General features: G+C 34.7%; 1 long non-coding RNA gene across 2 annotated transcripts in view; it reads right to left on the bottom strand.

The window, feature by feature from the left end:
- Positions 1-19,987, bottom strand: part of LOC307190731 — a 409,690-nt gene that overhangs the window by 331,021 nt on the left and 58,682 nt on the right. The gene's annotated exons all lie outside the window — the stretch shown is intronic.

Here is a 19,987-nt window from a genome sequence, read left to right as displayed (position 1 = left end):
CATCTGTAACGAGATAAAGAAATGCTATGGAAAAGTAAAACAAGAGTCACCATTTAGCAGTTCGACCCATAAACCTGGCACCCATCATTGACACCACTGTGTCCCTTCACTACCACACACTCCCATCCAGTCATAACCAAGTCAACACTACCTGCCAGATTTCTCTTTATTTCTACTATCAACACTATTACCCACTTTGCCACTATCTCCAGTAACTTCTTTAAGAATACCCATATTCTCAGCCTCTAGTCCTTCTAATTCACATTCTCAGTGAGAGTGATGTTGCTTAAACAGCCCAGTTTATTGTGTTTTTATCTTGATAAAAAATCCTTAATAGCCATTTGTTTTGCTTAAGAACAATTTCTCTCAGAAATAACTTTTGCCATCTGGTCTCAGCCTCCTGACCTGTCTTGCAACTCTCGCCTTTGTTTTCTGAACTGCAACCCCCTTGTCTTTGTTGTAATTAGAGACTTAAGTTCAGAAATATAGTAATCTTCTTTATATTTATCAAAGAAGTTGAACACTGTATGGTATGAATTTTGGAAAGGCATAGTAAAATTTAACAATATTGAGAAAAAAATATTGGAAAGACTTAAAAATGATATCATGGGAATGTAGTAGAGAAAACATTTACTTTGCCCTTACTGTATCGCAGTCATTGTCTCATTTACTTTTTCTGATACTTTCACAGGGAGAGGCAATTATGTATACAAAGAAATTGTCTATCAAAGTTAAAGTATTTATCCAAAATCAAATGTCATTAAGTGGCAAAGCCAGAATTCAATTCCAGATCTCTATGACGTGTTCTAACAGCCTATGCAATGTAGGATATTTTAACTTTATCCTAAAGGAAATAAGAGATTTGTAAGACTTTTTAAGCATAGGAATGGAATAACATGATAGACATATTATAAATTTTAGTTTGGCAACAGTGTACATGAGTTAATTAAAGAGAGAACAGATTGAATGTCATGGAAGTAATAAAAACTTATGCCGTGATCAAGAGGGATGCATGCTGGGACAGAATAAGGAAAAAGAAAAGGAAGAGATAACTTCTGCCACGCATTATATTTCAGTGTATATATACATTTATATATATAAATATACCTGGGGGAAGAATTCAGAGGCAAACTTCAAGGTATTAAAAAAATAAATGTGATGTGCTTGTTAGCCTAGGTTAGGAAAAGTGCTGCAAAATGAATCCAATTTCTGACCATGCTGTGATAACCCATTTAGGTAACTGTAGTAAAAGGAAATAAAACCCATTTAGGTAACCGTAGTAAAAGGAAATAAAATGTGATGTTTCTAACTTCATTAGTTGAGAACAATCTTCCAGCAAATTAAAAGGAAATGCAAGACTAAAAAGTAAAAAGTATGATTACTTTGTCAAAATGTAACCTCCAAGTATACTGCTAACAGGCAGGTATTAGAGGATAAAAAATAGATCCTCTTTTCAGTAAAAGATTCACAAACCCTGATCTGAATGTTGGAAACATCTGAAGATAGTTTATTAAGACAGCCATCCTCTTTTGAGTTCCATCATCTTTTAAATGGGAAAGTGTTTATTAATAGGCTGATGGTATAGCATAGATGGTTTTAATAAAAATAAAATATGCAAAGCTAAGAAAGAGATTATGCAATCTGACAATTACAATTATAAATTTTACAAAAGTGATAGCAAAGAGGAGGCACAATGATCAATAGATTCAAGCAAAACTAAAAGGACAGAAAAATACTAAAAAAAAAAAGACATTGTATGATATCTTTGTCAGGGTAAACTGTAAGTTACACTTTATCACAGCATCTGATAGATAGAAATTGTAACTCAGTTTTACACTAATAGAACTCATTCATACAAAATCTTCAACTTTTTAGAAAGAGTAATGCTAATATCAGATAATTGTTTATATGAACACTAGTTTCATGGAACAGGCAAGATACACATATTTGTATACAAAAGCAGAAAAAGATATACACTGAAAATTCATTGTAGGATTTGCTCTGAGAGGAGAAGTTTAGGAATAGCCTGAATGTCCAAAACTGAGAGTCTAGATAAGAATATCACATTCCCTGGGAGAAATTTTAAGGCAATAAAAAATTTTAGGCAATAAAAATATCAGAAAAAAAGATGATATATATGCATTTGAGATGTTATCCAAATGGTAACCACCAGTGAGTGATGTGTGATTGTTTAAATTTAAATTTATTGAAAAAACGCTATGTTGGACAATACTGGTCTTGAAGGGAATAAATGGGAACATGAAAACATTATTTGTATATAATGGGACTGTTCACCTATTTTTTCCTATTATTTTAATTTGTGTAACACATGCTGCTCTTATAAGTTATGGTTTAAGTACTTGGTTACATTAAAAAAAATACAAATTATATATAAAATTATACTTTTATTTTGGATAGAAGTCTACTTATATTTTTAATTGTTTAAATGCCATTTTGTCTTGTTCTACTGTCTAATGAATTTATGTATCCCTGCTAGCCAAAATACTGGCACACAGAAGTTGCTCACAAATGGTCTAATCAATAGTTTGATAGTTAAAGAGTGTGGATTTTGGAGGCAAATTGCCTGGTTTAAGGTCAGAATTGCCACTTACTGTCTAGGTAACCTTGAACAGGTTTCTTTTGTATTGAATGACGTGTTTTTTTCATCAGTAAAATGTGTTAATAACAGTAACAATATTTACTTGCGCTGTAAATATGAGGATCAAGTATGTTAAAACATGTGAAATATTTACCTGAGTGTCCAAAGCAGAATGAGGGCTTAGGAAAAGTTAATTACTATTAGGAAGAGAGCAGAAGTTGATATGTTACTCTTTCTCCTGCAATTGAAGCAGGTTTTGCATCTTATTCTTTGTTGTGCACTCCGTATCTGGCACAGTGATTGACACCTAATCCACGATCCAATATTTATTTATTTACTCATTTAATCAATTAATCTATAAAATAAAGATTACCTTTTTGTGGTTTTGTTAAAAAGGTTTTATAAATGAATTTAATATTATTTATAGTCCCAACTGTAAGTCAGGCTTTATGCTAAACAATGAATCTATAATGAGTCCCTATCCTAGAGGACTTAAAAGTCTGATGAGAAACAGGACAAATAAACAGAGAATGAAAGTACATGGCAATGAGTTTTTGTTAGAGGAAGGTATAAGCAGTTGTGAGAGATCAAAAGAGAGAAACTAACTCAGCCTAGAAGAGGGAAGGTTTCCCAGAGAAGGAGATTCTGCTTTGGTGTTTGGAGTCAATGGATGGACAGTCTTATGATTCAAATACTGCAAACACAGGAAGTAAAAAAGGTCTAAGGCCATGGGGAGCCTCTATGCTCATGATGAATGTGGGTGCCTCTGGAACATACAGATAGCGTCTCCAGGCAATTAATGAACACAAGTAGATCTACATTTTGAGAAGTGCTTTTAAAGAAGAAAAAATACAGTAATATGATTACAAAATTAGATATAAAAGTGAATACTTATTAAGAAGTATAAGAGGGACTTCCCTGCTGGCTCAGTGGTTAAGAATCCGCCTGCCAATGCAGGGGACACGGGTTTAATCCCTGGACCGGGAAGATTCCACATGCCGCAGAGCAACTAAGCATGTGTGCCACAACTACTGATGCCTGCGTGCCTAGAGCCTGTGCTCTGCAACAAGAGAAGCCACCGTAATGAGAAGCCAGCACACCACAACAAAGAGTAGCCCCCACTCAGTGCAACTAGAGAAAACCTGCACACAGCAACGAAGATCCAATGCAACCAAAAATAAATAAATAAATATTTTTTTTAAAAAAAGAAAGGCAAGCATAGTTTAAAAAAAAAGTATAAGAGAAATAACAACATATTATTAAGTGTAAAGATCCGGCAAATATCAAATAAATACAAAATGCCCCCAAAATAATGTAATTGAAGCATTTACTTAGTTGACTGTCTCACCTCCATGCTACTGTTTTGTTACATTTTTAGTTGTATACTATTAGCCCACCTCTTTCATGACAACAATTCTGAAATAAGATTTTCTATAGAGAGAACAGAAAGATAATTCAGCCTTCCTGCTGGTAGTTGATTGAAATGTAATTTGTTTCATAATGGTTTACAAAAATTTCTTCCAGATTCACAACCCCTTATTGAAAACTTGTCCATAATTTTCTCCGTAGTTTTTTACTCAGGTTATGTTTCTTGCTAAAGGAAAAACCTTATGGAAAATCTGATCTGCTCATCTCACTTGGCATGGTCTGTATTCAGCTGAGCCAGGACTCTCCTGCTTTCCCCTCCTTCCTGAGCCTCTAGAGCATCAGAAGGTAGGGGTAGGGACATAGAAGATAGGGGTATGGAAAAGTGGCTATGAGGCCTGGGCCTTAATGGCTTTCAAACAGGGAGTAGAGCAACGTCTAGGATAAGCGTTTTTCTTGGGTTCAAATATAGGGTCAAGAGAATTGATGAATTCCAGTAAGGCAGGTCTTTACTTGAGAAGGGAAGAGATTGGGTAGGGAGGGTTTTAATGGAGGAAACGATATAAGCCCATTAGCCTCACCAAAGATACAGGATCAGCATGAAGAAAGAGAGGGTAATTCCAAGTTGGGGTAGTGTTCTATGGATTGGCTAACTTTTTTTTTCTTTCTGTAAAGGGTCAAATAGTAAATATATTTGGCTCTGTGGGCCATATGGTCTTTGTTGCAACTACTCAACTCAGTCTGCAAGAAAGCAGCCACAGACAATATATAAATGAGTAGATATGGTCGTGTTCCAATAAAACTTCATTTCCAAAAATAAGCAGCCAATGGGTTTGACCAATGGCCATAATTTGCTAACCTCTGCTTTAGCCTATCATTGGAGTTTGAAGACTTAGCAGGGGTCTCAGCAAGGAAAAAAAAAAAAAAAGCCCTCTAGTTGTCTTTGGAGCTAGAATAGGGAGGACAACTCCTTATGTGTAAAATATGATTCTGTGTTAAAAGAGTTTACAAGCTCATTGAGAGAATCCAACAGATTCAATTGTTCATACAATAGCCAAATGCAAATTTACAGAGGCAAAAGTCATACATTTTAAGTGAATGTCACAGACAACAAATGCTAGAGAGGGAAAAAAGATTATTTCATATTGGGTGGTCAGAGAAAACTTCATGGAGCAGATGAACCTTTAATAATCTCTTAAATCACAAATAGAATTTATGTAAATATAGAAAGTGGAAAAGTATTTCAAGTCTAAAAAAAAATGGGAACAAGATGCTAAGGTTAGAATCTAGGGTATTAAATACCATTACTCCAAGGAGTCATAAAACTGGCCATTAAATGTAGCCAGTGTTTATGAGGAAGTAGTCTTCTAACTATAGTTACACATGTAATAGAGTCTGTTAAACTTTTATCTTCAGGTGAAGTAGACATACAAAGAGAATGATTCCCCCTCCTTGATGATCTATTCCACAGACACTGTAATTTACAGATGCAGAAGAAATGAGTACAAAGTCAAGCTTCCATGTAATAAATCCACCTGGACTATGTTGGCTATGAAAGTTATCACTTTTCTGTAGTGCATGAGATTTGTAGCCTCGATCCCCTAGGACATCCTATAAAATAGAGACAATTCAGCACATCCCTTGAGGAACTGCAATGATAATGAAGTGTTTTGCCTCCTGTATGCCTAGCTAGATTACAAATAAAAATCTGGAGCTGCATTAGCTCCATTATCTGCATTTGCAAGCTGTTCACAAAGAGTAGGCTGAATGATACAGATTTGTAAATTCAGTGCAATAGTATTGAAAAAGGAATAATAGCTATTCAAATAAGTAGTAAATACATTCTCTCAAAACATAATTTCCCACTAGAAAACAAAACAAAAATATTAAGAACAGCTTTTTTTTGGACAAGAAATAGCAAAGTGAGTGCCAAAATGATCTTTGTTCTACACTCATATTCTATTACATTATCTACAAGTTTTCACTAGCAAGTCTTATTTTCTTTCCCCATTCATTTTAACTCTATGAATGCATAAGTAGAGTATCGAGCTCAAAGGTAAAGAACCTGTGTGGTCTTATTAGGAGTTTGATATTGGACTTCTCTCTAAAGGCTAAACTTTTAAATATGGAATTGCTCCTTAGCCCAAATTAATCCACGTGAATCAAACTACAGTTGATCTCTCCCACTCTTCTTACTCTGACTGCTTAGTCTTAGAGAAAAAAGGACGAGAAAAAAAGAGCACTCTACATTTCTACAAAATAGCCCATTTAAAATGTTTACTTTTCAACTACAAATGTAAATTTCAGTACCCTAATATTAAATGTAACCTTTCTTGATGGTTACTTTTTATTAAATATATATCTGGAAAGAGTACTTTTTGTATATTAAACTTTCTTCTTATAAAAATTACAACTAAATACTAGTTGCACTTACTATGTCAGGTATTTTGTTGTTGTTTTATATGTATTAACTTTTTTGATTGACATAAAAACCTCATGAACCAGCTATTATTATATTCTGAACTTTATTAAACTGAAGCACAGTTTCACCAATTTAAATCCAAACCTTTCTGACTCAAGAGTCTATGTTCTTTCAACCACTGCGCCACCAGGGAAGCCCAAGAATCTATGTTCTTAGACACTAGGTTATGCTTCTTTAACTGTCTATAAATAAGATGTTTGCCAGAAGCACAGCAAATGTTAATTGAATTCAATATTTAAACAAATTTAAAATTTATAATGGAGACTCAGTTCCTTATAAGAAAATAATTTAAAAATTTTAAAAAGTTTAGCAAAAGACTCCATCTGCTTCTCCAAAGAAAACTACTATTTATCCAATCAATACTTTCTAATTACCATCTATATTTAGATCACCCTGTATTAGGGAGCTTTGAATAACATTATTCTGAAGGAAAGAGACCTGGGACACTTAAGAGATCCTATGACTAAGCTCCAGAGGGGCAGGATCTCCCTGAAATTGCATACAAATTTTTGAGTGGATTCATATGCTTTTCTAAGTTGGGGGTATAATGTGGCTTTCATCACATTGACAAAGGATCATTGACAATCCAAATTTAATTACCACTGTCCTGGAAGAAATGGACCAAGGCAGTCAACTTTTGGACTAAGCCACTTAGGACTCCCAACCTAAGTGAGAAGATCCCACACATACTCCAAAGAACTTATTCTAATCCATCATTCACATAGAGTGGAAGATTCAAACTGTGATACCAGAGCTCCTGCTGTATACATGAGGATTCTAGAACTTGAGTACAGTCACCTGTCTAATGCTTTCTACCTTGGAGATACAGCTAATTCAGCAACTACATTATCAGGAATGATGGTGTGACAGGAAAACAAGTAGAATTAACAAAGTGAGCACTGATGATAGTGACCCACCTAGCTGTGTGATAAAGATTGTTTCATGGTTAAAAAAAAAAGTTCTTAATGTTGATAAAAAATGGGAGTTTTGCTGTTTCATATTTTAACTCATTAAATGAGTGCCTCCCTTCATCCCTAAGTACAGTAGATACAACAGTTTTAAGACATGACAAAATTACTGTCTTTGACATTTTCTTTTTTAAGATATAAATTATTCCATCATTCACCATCATTGTCATGTTTATTTAGTTTAGGAGTCACAGTGTGGGTGAACAAGTGTTAGAAAAAATTGCTGGAGTTTCAGTCTGCATGATTAAGGAATGAATGGGGAACAACTGGACAATGCTATGTGAAAACCAGGCTGCCTAGATTCCACTTCCAGGTCTATGTCCATCCGTTAAGCTTTCCTCTTTGCTTTTTTGTTTTGTTTTTTTTTTACTTTGAGGTAGACAGAGGATTCCAGGAGCAGCGGTGGTGTCAGGCTTATCTTAAAGGTATGCAAATATAATATATTTTGAGGCAAGTCTATTACTCCCATTGATTGGGATGTCTCATTAGCAGAATTAAATTCCCAGTTTAACAGTTATTTCGGGTATTTGAAATATATAGAACATTTCACATGACAAATGATTGTGAGCACTTCATTTAGTAGGTTGTCAATTCTAATTCTACCTAGCATGCAGTACCTTAATAAATGAAGTCTTTTGAAGAGGATTGATAATGTCATGCATTGCTTTTCCTTGTAAGGAAAATTATTCCTACTTATGTTAAACACTAATTTATAGCTATGTGAAAATTAAAAATGTATACAAACTAATTACATTAAAAGTCTTCAGTATCTCACTTTAGTCAACAAGAAAATATCCAAGTTATTATAATTAGCATATAAGGCCCTAGAACCCATGTTTTGCAGGGTATCTTTCCAGCTTTCCTCTGGACACATCATTACCCAACAGGTAATCTATATGGTCAAGGGGATATGCTGTATGAATGTCTGTGGAGAGCTTCTTTGTGGGAGATGTGCCGAGGGTCAGGGGATCTGCAAGCATGGGCGACAGGCATTTTATGGTTTAAGGTGGAGCTAGATTTGGCAAAAGAAGAAAGGCAAACCACGAGGAAAAGCTCTCCTCTTACTGGATCATTTTGGTGAAGAAATTCAAGAAGTTTGAGATTTCTAAATTAGAGCCTGGCTTGTCAGACCACTGTGAAAGTATGTATGTTATGTACTTAACAGTTAGCTTAATTCGTAACTTATGAAATTTAGACATATGGTATATGGGCATCCATGTGTCTATTTGCCTGGGTATGATTTAAAGATAAGTCTACTTATAGATGTAATCTTTGACTATCTCTCTAGCCCCATCTTTTTTCAGTGCTGCCACCTTCATTGCAGTATGAATTGGAAACATCATTTATTATACATAGCTTATTGTTTCTTATCTTTCTACTTGGGTCTTTGCTTGTGTGCATAGTTTTCTTCACCTATTCTGTGCTCCAACCTCCACTCTACCTTGTCTAATAAGCAAATTCATCTCTTAAGAGACAGACAAAACATCTTCTCTTTGGTGAGTCCTTTACCAATGTCCCTGTTCTGCTCTCACTAGCCCAGATGATCCTTAAGGAATTCTTTCCCTATGATCCCACTTACACTATATCTTCACCTATAAAATTTGGGGATGGTCATGGTGAACCTCAATATAGTGTTAAGCTTGAAATCAATAACAGAAGAACAACAATACAATCACCAAATGCTAAGAAATTAAGCAACTCACTGCTAAATAATCCATGAATCAAAGAGGAAATCCCAAATGAAAATTTGAAAAAAAATATGTGGAACTGAATGAAAAGGGACACCAACCTATCAAAATTTGTGGAAAGTAGACAAAGCAGTGCTTAGAGCGAAACTGATGGAATGAAATGCTTATAATAGAAAAGAGGTAATATCTCAGATCAATAATCTAAGTTCCTATCTTAAGCTAGAAAATAAGAAGAGCAAGATAAACTCAAAGCAAACATATGGAAGGAAATAACAAAGATAAGGGCAGTAGTGAATAAAACTAAGAAAATACAATAAAGAAAATTGATGATACAAAATTTTAGTACTTTAATTTTAAAAATCAATAAAATTAAACCTCTAGCAAGTTAAACCCTGATAAACCTCTAGCAAGTTTGACAAACATAAAATGTATAAGACATCAGTATCAGTAATAAAACAAGGGATAGCACAACAGATCTTGCAACCATTACAAGCATAATGAGGGCATACCACAAACAACTTTGCACTCATAAATCCAAACAGAAGACATGGACCAATTCTTCAAAACCCACAAGCTACCAAAACTCAGCCAAGATGAAAGACATAACCTCAATAATCCTATATCTACTAAAGAAGTTGAATTTATAATTAAATAGCTCCTGAAAAATAAATCTGGAGATCCAGATAGTAACTGGTGTATTTTATCAAACATTTTTTAAAAAAGGTTAATGACAATTTTATACAATCTATAATAGGAATTAGAAGGGAGGACACTTCCAATGAATCCAGTTTAAACTGATACCAAAGCCCAACAGGGACAGTAGAAAAATCAGAAAATCAAAATTACAGGCCAATATACCTAATAAATTTATATGCAAAAACCTCTAACAAAAGAGCAAATATAATCCAGCAATGTGTTTTTTAAGATACACCATGTCCAAATGGGTTTTCTTCCAGGTATGTAAGGTTGGTTCAAAATTCAAAACTCAATCAAGGTAATCAACCATTTTAAAATTCTTTTTAAAAAAAATCATATGATCAATGAACACAGAAAAAAGCATTCAACAAAATTCAACACTCATTCAGGATAAAAACTCCCAGTAGAGTAGGAATAGTGAGAAACTTCCTTAACCTCATAAAGAATATGTACAAAATTCTACATCTATCATCATATTCAATAGTGAAAGGCTGAAAGTCTTTCCCTCTAATATCAGATGAAAGGCAAGAATGTTTACCATTCTTATTTGATATATTACCGAATGTTTTGACCACTCTAATAAGGCAAGGCAAAAGCTATACAGATTGAAAAGAAACAAATAAAACTGCTTTTATTTGCAGACAGAATAACTGTCTACATAAAAAACCCACAAAATCTGCAATAAGAAAAAAAACCCTCCTTGAACAGAAAAGTGATGTCAGTAAGGTCAAAGGATTCAAGGTTAACACATAAAATCTAATTGCATTTCTATATATCAAAAGCAAACAAATAAAAATCAATATTTAAAAATACAATATCAAGTACAAATGTTCCATTGTAAATGAAATGCCTAGGTGTAAATCTATGGTGTAACAAGACAGGAACAGGACTTATATGATAAAAATTGTAAAATACTCATGAAAGAAATCAATGAAGTGCTAAATACATGGAGAAATATACCATATCCATGGATCAGAAGACTCTCACTTAAAATGTTAATTCTTCCTAAATTGAACTATAGGTTTAACAAAATTATTATCTAATATTAGCAAGCTTCTTTGTAAACATTAAAAACTTGTTCTAAAATCTATATGGAAAGGGAAAAGCCCTGGAAGAGACAGAACAATTTTGAAAAAAGAAGGAATAATTGAGAGGAATAGTGATTCCTGATAATAAAGATGATTACACAGTTGCAGTAATCAGTAAGCAGGAGAATGTGGTACTGACAAAGAGATAGACAAATAGAAAAATGAACAGAATGTGAGAAATAGACCCACATAAATATGCCTACCACACAAATATGCCCAAGTAATCAATTAATTTTTAACAAAGGGACAAAGTAGCTCAATGTAGTAGAGATAGTCTTTTCAGTAAACTGTGCTGGAGAAATTGGGCATCCATAGGTTAAAAAAGAAGAAAGAGAGAGGAGGAGGAGGAAGGAGAGGAGGAGGAGGAAAATCTTGATCTAAATCTGGCACCTCATATAAAATCAACCATATTAAGGTGGATCATGGTCTTAACAGTAAAATATGAAAGAATAAAACTTCTAGCAAAATGACATGGGAGAAAAACTTTACAGATTTTTTGCCCTGATAAATAAACAAACAACAAAAGCCTGCATTTCTTGCCTACCCAAAGGACTGTACAAGATCTTATAACATGTATTTGAAGTATATATTCTACCCTCAATTAATCTTCCCTTTCTACATTAAAAAGTATTTTTTATTTATTTCACTTTTACTCCTATTGTATTAATATATCTGAATAAGCAATTTCAAATCATTTTTTTGAACTGAGGCAGAATTCCACACAATGACTTTCCTAGAATTAAGCCATTTGGTATATGCTCCATAGACAGTTTCAAAATGATATACCTGGCTAGAGGGAAAATAATACAAATAATTGTCTCCATAATTAAGTTGAAACCTTCAAGGAAAATATTACCTCAATATAAAACAATACTGATATTTTCAAAAACATCATTTCTGGTGCCAATAGGGTAATGCTGGCCATTCTATTCTTCAGATTGCGGTAGCAGTTTTAGAGAGAATGTTAAAAAGACAGTGTGGCAATGTAAAATTAATGAAACCAGCATTTCTCCAAATTCTATGTTTGCATTTTTTATCAGTTTGCATTTGCTTATACTTTATGTAAATCCTGAAATGGATTTAGTCTTTACATATTTTTGGTTTGAGTTATTAATAATGATTGAAGAATATTTGCTTTACTTACTTCAAAAGACTGCTGTATCTAAGAACATTGTGTATCATTTAAGAACCTTGAAAAAGCAATAAAAACTAATTAAGCATCATTTATGTGTTCAGGTCATTGATGGTTAGCTTCCTCACCAGTTCATAAAAGTAAGCCATGGATAAATTCCAGCAATTTGTAAATCCTCTTCCTACTTCATTTTGATCACTGCTGTGAAACTCAACTTATTTTCTCAATGCCAGATTCCTAACTCCAAATACTGAATTCCCTTTCTGCTCCAAGTATCCCTCAAATTATTTGCTCTCTAAATCCCTTTATGAAGTGTTAACCTCCTTTCCTTCCTTTCTTTCATTCATTTTTCTTTCTTTTCTTTTTATCCTACATTTTATAAGGGAAAGTGGTATTGGTATTTGTTAAATTGGGCTCTGGATTTTTTTTTTTTTTGAGTGAGTGAGAAATTCCTCACTCTGATACCTGATTCTTCATACACTAGACCCAGAACACTCCAATAAAAGAGAGGACTAAGCAGAAAGATTCTGATATCAGGGAGTAAGAATTTAACAATTTCCTAAGAGACTAAAATTAGTACACTCATTTATATTGATCCCATCTTTGTCATCATCTGTTCATTATTTTTAATAAATTTTATTGACAAAAAATTAGATACAGTAGAATGCACACATTTCAGGTGTGCCATTCAATGAGTTGAAAAAATGTGTATACCCAAGTATTCACCATCCTAATCAAGGTATAGAGCATTTCCATCACCTCATAATGTTCTCGCATTCTTCTTTGCTGCCCATCCTCCACTAAATCAGATAATCACTGATCTGTTTTCTATCACTAGCTTTCTCTGTTCTAGAACTTCACAGAAAAATGTCACACAGTATGTACTCTTTTGACCCCATCTTCTTTTCCTCAGCACACTATTTTTATTCACACAATAAAATGTTTTTGAGATGCAATCATGCCATTGCAAGTTGTGATGCCTTATTTCTATTGACGTGTAGTAGTCCACTGTGTGAACATGCCTCAATTTTTGTATCCATTCATCTAATGACGGAAATGTATTTTGTTTCCAATATTAGGTTGTTACAAATACAGTGCTTGCGTATATTTTATAAAAAATATTTTTGTGAATATATGTTTTCGTTTCTTTTATGTAAGAATTGCTGGGTCTTATGGTCAATGTATGTTTAGCTCCCAAAGAAACAAACATTTTTCCCAAGAAGTTGTATGATTTTGCACTCTCATAAATAACATATTAGAAAATCTAGTCACTCTGTATTCTTGCTAACCTTTGGTATTGTTGGTCTTTTCAACTGTGGTTTGAATTTGCATTTTCCCAATGACTAACTGTCTTATTATTCACTTATGTAATCATCTTTTATAAAATACATGTTCAACCTTGATTTTTTGATTGGGTTTATCTTTTTAACTTCATTGAGTTGCAAATTTGCTGTATTCTGGATACAAAGAATTTGTAAAATACACATAATGTAAGTATTTTCTATCAGTTATTTTCTTTTCATTTTTTACAATTACATTTGAAGATAATTTTTTAAAATTTATTTATTTTTGGCTGTGTTGGGTCTTCATTGCTGTGCACAGGCTTTCTTTAATTGTGGCAAGCAGGGGCTATTCTTCGTTGTGATGTGCAGGCTTCTCATTGCAGTGGCTTCTCTTGTTGTGGAGCACAGGCTCTAGGCGTGCAGGCTTCAGTAGTTGTGGCTCCCAGGCTCTAGAGCACAGGCTCAGTAGTTGTGGCACATGGGCTTAGTTGCTCCATGGCATGTGGAATCTTCCCAGACCAGGGATTGAACCCATGTCCCCTGCATTGGCAGGTGGATTCTTAACCACTGTGCCACCAGGGAAGTCCCATGAAGATAATTTTTAATGAAATAACTTCTCAGTCATGTTTCTTATACAATTATTAATTTTGTTTGCTAATAAGCATTTGCCTAACTCAAGTCAAAAAATTTTCCCATAGATTTTCTTCTAGGAATTTTATAATTTTAACTTCATATTATGTTTTTGATTTGGGATTATCTTTTGTGTATGGTGTGAGAGTTCAAGGTTCATTTCTTCCACATGGATATCTATAATTCTAGAATTATTTTTTTTAAAGACTTTCTTTTCTCAATTTAATTACCTTGGCATTGTGCAGTAAATATTAGTCATGTCCAAAAAAAAAAAAAGGTTTGGCCTTGTCCAACTCCTAGAAGATAATCTCTAAGCTCATGGAATGTTCTACCTGATAAAAGTGTCTTTGCTTACCTGGGAACCTTGGGTCATGCCTGATAGTCTATGCTAACAATGCATTTTATAATGAGAACCTTGGGCCATGTAATACCATCTGGACCTCTGGAGGTACTGGAGACTAAGGTCAGTCATAGAGGTGCTCTATCATGCATACTTCACTGATACCCAGTACAATTCTTGGACACCATGGCTTGGGTGAGCTTCTATGTTTGACAATACTCCATTCTGGGAGAAGTAAGTGCTGTCTAAATGACTCCATTGGAAGAAGATAATGGGAAGCTTCCACCTAGAACTCTCCTGGACCCAGCCATATGTACCTTTTCCCATTGCTGATTTTAATTTGTATATTTTCATTGTAATAAATCATAACCATGAATATACAACTTTACTGAGTTCTATGAGTTCTTCTAACAAATTAATAATTCTGAGGGTAATCTTGGGGACCTGTCAAACTGCAGGTACTTTTGTTGAAAATTAATTGACCGTATATGTGGTCAATTGGACTCTATTTTTTTCATTGTATATTTATCTACTTTTAGCTCACAATCTTAATTACTGTAGCTTTATATTGTATTTCACTATCATAAAGTATACGCCTTGCATATTTGTTTTTAAAAATTTTGTTTTGGCTACTTGAAGTACTTTGTATTTCTGTATAATTATAGAGTCATTCTTTCATTTTCTACTAAAAGCCCTGCTGATATTTTGAGTAAGATGTTGTAAAATTTAAGACCAATTTGGAGAGAACTGACATCTTAAAAATGATGAACTTTCTAATTCATGAACATGGATATTTGTTCATTTACTTTATTTTTTTCATTACTATATTCTCATCTCTCGACATTTTCTAAATATCTATCTTTCCACAGCATCTGTTCTCTAGCACAAAAGCTGCCACGTATTTAAAGCTGTAGGGATATCATGCTTCTCCTGTGAGGATGAGAGGGGACCTCAGTCCTCAGGCTAAGGAAAGACCTGACCAGACAAGGTGGGTCTCTGTCCAAATTTGAAATATATTCTCAATATTCCAGTTATGCTAACCCTCCAGGAATAATTAAAGATTAGAAAGAGGAAAAATAAATGGAGGGAAGGAAAAAAGGAAAGAAGTGAAAGAATAAAATGTGTTTTCTATGTTAGATTACTATAATATTTTAGAGAACAGGGACTGTGTATTTAATTGCTCTGTGTTCCATACAGTCCCTCTCCCCTTCCCAACACACATTATAAGCACTACATACTGATTAAATAAAATCTTAAGTAAAATCCCTATTGTATTTATGACTTTTATTTGTGTCCTTTGTCATAAATCGTTTTTAAAATATTCAATATCTAAAAGATAAAACGCTACATTCACAACTTTGATTCATGCAGCATTTTAATATGAGTTGCAGCAACTCATAATTTCAAAACTATATAGATTGAAAATAGAGGAAACAACTTCAAACACAGTCTATACTTTTTTAAACAGTACATGCCTTTCCAGGTTTAACTTGAATGCCAAAAAGGGCAAGACTTAACTGTTAAAAACACATCTGAAAAAGACAGTTTATATTAACAACACTTACAAAAAGTTTGTTGTCTTCATCATACTTTCAATTGACTTTTTAAAATGAAAATAATGTATACTTCAAAAATTGTTTAATTTGTTGACTTTTTTTAACCTTCATAACACATTTTTTCCTTTACTCTGCAGCAAAAGATTTTTTTTTTTTTTTTTTTTTTTGCGGTACGCGGGCCTCTCACTGCTGTGGCCTCTCCCGTTGCGGAGCACAGGTTCTGGACGCGCAGGCTCAGCGGCCATGGCTCACGGGCCAGGTGGGATCTTCCCGGACCAGGGCACGAACCCGTGTCCCCTGCATCGGCAGGCGGACTCTCAACCACTGAGCCACCAGGGAAGCCTGCTAAATTTTTTTTATAAGCAGATTTATTCATTTTTCTTTTCACAAATGTACAAGCTAAGAGCACACAAAGATCATAAATTTGATATTGATTTGACATTCACTATGTAGATTTTGAGGGTTTTTTTGTTTTTTAACCAGCCTTAAATTAATGAGGTTTCATACTTTATGAACAGGATCTGAAGATGTGCTCCGCAACGGGAGAGCCCACAACAGTGAGAGGCCCACAACAGTGAGAGGCCCGCATAATGCAAAAAAAAAAAAAAAATTTAGCAACTAGACTATAGGAAGAAAATCATCTAGTAGAAGTTATTCTCATTACTCCTTTAACTGCCTGTTCTTTTGAATAATAGCCATATGAGGGAAAAGATCATATGATGTGGCTTTATGTGTTTGTTGTTTTTACACATTTCTGGTAACATAATTAAAATATTAAATATGAGGATCTTTGTGTCACAGGGTGATGGGATCTGTAGGGAGATCCTTACAGAAGCAACACTAAAAAACAGGTGGACACAATTATTTGGCCTGTTGAAATCCAATCGCTTTCTTTCATCAACCACCCAAAACTGATACAATTAGCACATTTATGGAATAACTGTGGTTGCTGGTATGGAGGCTATGGATAGGCCCAACTGCATGGATCCCTAGTTATGAAGGTGGCTTTAGCTATTGTTGTTACTATTGCCAGCCACAGAACCAAAACTAAGTTTCTAATACAGTGTGATCCCTCAAATAAATCAACTGTACACTTGATGGTAAATTGACTTCACTTGACCCTGTCTACCCTGGAAGAGGCTAAAGTTCATTCTGACAGAGAGAGACACACAATCCCAGTATGTGTTTGACTTCAATATCAACCAGAACCACCAACTGAGGCCTTAGATGATGTTTGATCCATCAGTATGAGATCCCATATAGCATCATATCAAACCACAGGACCCACAAAAAATAACAAGGAATATGCAGGAGTAGGCATATGATCATGGGATTTACTGCTCATATCACATATTTGAAAACCTAGAGTCTTCCAATGTTAAAAATTTATCAAAATGCCTTTTGGGGGCAAAGCTAAAGCATCAGGTTGGAGTCAATACTTGGTTAGGGTGCTTTGCTATTCTTAAGGATTCAGTTAACAACTTAAATCAACTTAAATTTTATGTAGTGCCGTATCTCCAATAAATAGAATATGCAGTATAGAAACCAAGGGTGGAAGCAGGAGTAGCCCCACTTACCCTCAATCTCATTGAATTATTTGGGGAATTTGTTCTTTCTGTTCCTTGCACCTCTGGGTCCTGTAGGTTTCAAAGTCCTATTTTCCAAAAAGAAAATACTTTTTCCAGGAGGAAAACAAGAGACCTAATGAACTATAAGCTACAGTGCAGCTTCAACACTTCGGGGTTCTTATGCCAGCAAACCAGGAGGCAAGACAAGAATTGTTCTCTTGGCAGGAAGGTAGGGACACTGTTAAACACTATAGGCTGGGAAGAATGTGTATTGGCACCCAGTGGATTCACTTGGATGCATTCTGGTATGCCCTAGCTCACTTGTTATGGTAAATTACAAGAGAAGTAAGCATGACTTGAAAAAAGCCATGGTGATAAGGAGTTTGGGTCTCTAATAGATGACTCTGTGACACATAAGCCACAGAACCACCAGAGGTGCCAGACTAGCTGAGTATACGGTAGAATGACATTACTTCATTGTCATTTTTATGTCCAACCCAACTACAGTGAAAGGGCCTGCAGTTTCTCTAACCTTTATCTTCTAAGTTTCTCCCAGGAAAGGCGGCCCACTGGAATCTTGGAGGAGTTGTTTTCACAACTTATTTAAAGAAGTAGATTTCAATGGCTCAAAAGGTTTACAAGTGTAGACACTTGTATATAATTCCCATATTCCTCTTCAGGAATGAACGACTTTAATCCTGGCTGCTGGAAATGCAGCTGAGCCAACTTTATTTCTGAGTCCACTATATATTTTGCTACCTCAAAATATGACAAGAAGAAAAAAATCGCAAAAGGATGTACAACATCTATGATCAATTTTCTTTAGTTGAGAAAATTTTCAATTTTTTTCTCTGTTCCCAGAAGTTCATTCTATGATGATGCTCTTTGGCTTCAATTTTGGCCTAGGTAAAATATGAATTTTAATCCTCAGCCATTTGTCCTCCTGCCACAATGTATATTTGGCATACCTATAGAATTTAGTGTTGGATAAATTCTATCTAATTTTATACACTGCCATGCTTCTGCCTTCTCAATAATGAGAATGCTGTAATTCATGTGTTCTTTTTTATACAGGCTGTCAAAAAGCTCAATCAGATTAAAAGCCCAATTCCAATAATAGCGTTAGTTCCTCTGAATAAAAATTTTCATTGTCAATTTTTCACTGGTCTTGTTGTCTCTCTACTTTCTTTTTCGTTTTTTAAATTATGAGATATTTCAATCTTATCACTAAGCACATGGGTATAATATAATATTTTAGTTATGCTTTCTGTCAGTTAAGTGTAAATTTTTTATCTCAGAAAGGAACAAGTATACTTTTGTAGATCAGTAATTACTAACAGTAATTTCCACAACATGTAAGACTTTCCACCAGTATATCTGTAAGCAGCTTTTGGCAAGAAAGAGCCCTCTGCCTGAGGCCCCTTTCTCTTGTCACTAAACTTAAACCAGGCACCCCCATACTCTACTCATCTCCGGCTCTAGCACACCTTTCAAATCTTTTGATCAAACAATACCTTGCCAAAGAAGTAGAAATGAAGAATAAGTAATTAACAGGTGACCAGATCTCTTCCCTAGCCTCCCCTTCAGTAATCTCACAAACAAACTGCGTGAACAAGGTACATCTAAAGAAAAACCACAGGAAATCAACAAGCCTGCACAAAAGCCTGCACACAGTAGGGAATGGAGACAGTCTATTTCTTCCTGAGGGAGAAGATTTTAGACACACAGAATTAAAGACAGTGCTTTCACCAAGGCAGCTAAAATGACTCAACTAATTTTGCTAGTTGAATTTTAATTATTCCATTCGTGAGCTCTACTGATGGAGGGGACTGGACAATTGTTTCATTTGAAGATTTGTAAACTGAGCCATTTGGATCTGAGAATCCATGGCTCTGGTAGTTTTCTGTTCAGATTTCTGGGCAAGAGTCCGAAACAGTGTTCAGCTAGAGTAGCCAATTCACACGGTCTCAGAGTAATCCATGTTAAGGAATATTGTTTAACTAAGGCACTTAAGTCATCTTGTAATCCTGCCATAAAGGCAGAGTTAAATAAACTGGCAGTTTTATCTGTCAGGTCCTCAATGTTTTATTCAAAATGGCCATTATAGTCATAGATATTTTCATCAGGCCATTGGATGCACTGTTGAATAACACACCAGTCAGTATATTTAGGAAATAGAAGGGGAATTTGTGGAGCTCTTCAGCCAGCTTTTGAGATCTGCTTGCCTCATTATGCCTATTCTAGAAAAATCATCAGGAGGACCTTTTCAATCAACAGCTTCCATTCATTCTCTAGCCATAAGCTCTCCTATAAGCAGATGTATTAATTGACACAGGAATGTCAAATGAGCCCCAAGTGGGTCAACAGAATTTCAAATCATCTCGGGTGATTTTAGTCCAATGCAACAGAAATTTACAACAGGAAGGTATGTACGTTTTAAACATAAAATGAACTGAAGTTCTGGACAGTACTCCAGAGCCTTTAAAAAGTGGCAGAGCCTTTAAAAAGTGAACACCACATAACTGAATACTCATCAAGATGAAGGATTCCCTTCCCAGATAAAGCCGGCAACAGAGGACATCTAAATAAAGG

The sequence above is a fragment of the Stenella coeruleoalba genome, assembly GCF_951394435.1.
Source record: "Stenella coeruleoalba genome assembly, chromosome: 8".
Classification (NCBI taxonomy): domain Eukaryota; kingdom Metazoa; phylum Chordata; class Mammalia; order Artiodactyla; family Delphinidae; genus Stenella; species Stenella coeruleoalba.
The sequence above is the reverse complement of the archived record's forward strand: the minus strand, read 5'-3'. Positions and strand labels throughout refer to the sequence as shown.